The following is a 2,811-nucleotide window of genomic DNA, read 5'->3' as shown; positions in this document are numbered from 1 at the left end:
TCAAGTTAGGTCACATACACTTATCTGTGATTATAAGACTCATTCCTCTAGCCCATATGGATGGCAAGTATACATATGTTAGACTAGTGAAAATAACTTCAACAATTCTTTTAGAACAATTTCCCCACTGTTCTCCTAGTGCCTCAACCAATGTCAGAAATTATTGCAAAAGCAATAATCTCCTCCACCTCCCCTGGCCTTCTCTGGCACAAAAATCCAACATAGGCCACTTCACATACCTGATTAGATAAGCTTTCCCAATTCTGAAAACCAACTGCTTCTAACATTTCAAACCTGATTTCCATGAAGACTTGGGGGGCGTGAAAGATGGAAACAAATAATCCAACCAACTAGGTTCCTCCTTATTAAAAGAGTCCTGCAGTCCTTAGGATTAGAAATCCTAAATGTTTTTCTGTGAATCAACTGCTTCTGAGGTGAGAGGTAAAGGAGGCTGCAAACTATGAACAGACAAAGGAGTTAGAATGGCTTTTAATTCATACTGGGTTAATCTACAAACTTGAAATTATTAGACAATAGTGCTTTTAGTCTGTTCTTTAGGTAATCCATAATCTTGCCTTGGCAATGAAGCAGAGCTTAAAGGGAGTCATTAAAAGAAACGGAAACAAAGAGGTCTAGAGACAAGTATTCCCAGACTCTTTCTTCCAAAGGGGGAATTGCCATGAAACTAATGAAGTTTAAAGTTCAAGGCCCCACACTTGGGTACCTATTTTGTGCCCAGAACTATGCAAGCACAATTAAATATGCTGTTTCCAGTCTTTACAAACAATCCTGCAAGTTAGATATTAACATTATTCCTATTATATAAATGAGAAAATTGAGACTTAGAGAAGTTTAATGGTTTATCCAATATTCTTGGCTAGTAAGAATCAAAGCCAAGTCTATCTGATTCAAATTCATCATCTATGTTAAAGTCAAAATCAAAACCTAATGAGGGGAGGGTATATAAAGTTGTTCTGAAAGATATTTTTAAATGTTCAATAAACACTGATAGTCATTTATCTTTTTTATCCTTAGTATCTCTGGGAAGTCTCTGTTTCATCATTCAACTGGTGATAAACAACCAAAATCTAAGGAGAAAGTTAGGAATATTTGAAAGGACCCACATGTTTGAGCATGCAGAAAAAGACTACATTTTGAAAGAGCAGGGGCACTCTGGGATTTTCCATTGGTGTCAAGCATACTTCTCTTATATATTAGTACAGATGACCACCAGTTTTCAGTAATGAAGAACACAGTAATAAAAAATTAAAAAAAAAAAAGTTCAGGGCTGGGGCTGTAGCTTAGTGGCAGAGTACTTGCCTGGCAAGTGTGCAGCACTAGGTTCGATCCTTAGCACCACATATAAACAAATAAAATAAAGGCTTGCTGTTCATCTACAACTACAAAAAAAATTCACAGAAAAGAAGAAAAAGTAAAGCTGTCCTCATTCTTGTTCTGTAACGAATATGTGCAGAAACACTACACACAGTTAATTCCAAAATTCTTGATCAGGATATGGTAGCACTAGGTAGTTTTAGTAATTGATTAAGCCCATTGTTCAGATGTGGAGATATTCCAGTCATTTATGTGGTCTCTCACATCCCTTTTAGAATGGTACAGTTAAAACTATAGCTGCACCGTCCAGAGAAAGCTATTTGTAATTAAAAAGGCTGGCATAAAATATTTCCAAGCACAAATATGACTCTAGACTACTATTTTCAATCTTTCTGAAATTACTTTAAAGAAAAAAAAAAAGCTATGTATTCATCCCTGGTCTTAATCTACTAAAGAATTCTTTGGGGCGGGGTGGATCAAGAAGTAACAAAAAAAGAATTTCTAAAAAAGTTACCTGTATTACAACATAAATCCATTTTAAATCCTTTCTTCCTAATTATAAAAAGATTTAGAAGGAACTATAATTCCTTAAGATGGGATCTTGCAGTTTAAATAATTCCCATATTATGTAAGTGCTCATTCAAAATTATTATTTAGAAAAGTAAACTAAAAGTCAATTTAGAACACAAGACATCATTAAACCAAAACTGCATTATCTGTGGAACTAGAGGATTCTACAAGACAGACAATGGCATTATTTACTATGGTTAAGTATGTTAGCTTTGTAGTTATTTAGGCAAGGGGAGTTTCACTAACTACCCTGTTCCACTAACTAGGAGGGTGACTTGTATGATCATTCCTTAATGTTTCTTTTAAGTAGGAATCATAATACCAACTATAAGGACTAAAAGAAACAGGTAAAATTCTGTCATCCCAATCATCTGTCACATAACAAACACTCAGTATATGGAACCTACTGATACTTGTAGAAGCTCCATGAATATAGAGTTTTGTCTGTTTGGTTCACTCTAATACAAGGATCAGCTTTCATGCAAACACTCTCAGTTCCTCCAAAGTGACATTCACATTTATCTACATCACATCCAAATTCAGGTATCCTTAGTGTATAACTCTTTTTTTTTTTACCATAAGCAGCTTAAGCTGCTTTTTCAGAAAGATTTAAATTATAGGAAAATATTTTAAGTGTTTCAAGGGTATTTGAGATAACTTGTGCACCACTTACTTTTCTGTAAACTGTGCTTACACATAATTATAAATATTTCAGACTATAAAAGAAAACCTTTCACAGTACTCCCACAATGGAAAAACAAAATCTTAGAAATAATTATAGAGGGAGAAAAAGGGAGTGGCATGTAGAAGACAGTTTAGAAAATTCAGCAAAATGAAATTTGGAATTTTGTCTTAAAACAAAACAAAACAAAAACCCCGACAACCATTTGTTCAAGGCTGCCAAAA

Source organism: Ictidomys tridecemlineatus, unplaced genomic scaffold (genome assembly GCF_052094955.1).
Source record: "Ictidomys tridecemlineatus isolate mIctTri1 unplaced genomic scaffold, mIctTri1.hap1 Scaffold_259, whole genome shotgun sequence".
NCBI classification, from domain to species: Eukaryota; Metazoa; Chordata; class Mammalia; order Rodentia; family Sciuridae; genus Ictidomys; species Ictidomys tridecemlineatus.
The sequence above is the reverse complement of the archived record's forward strand: the minus strand, read 5'-3'. Positions refer to the sequence as shown.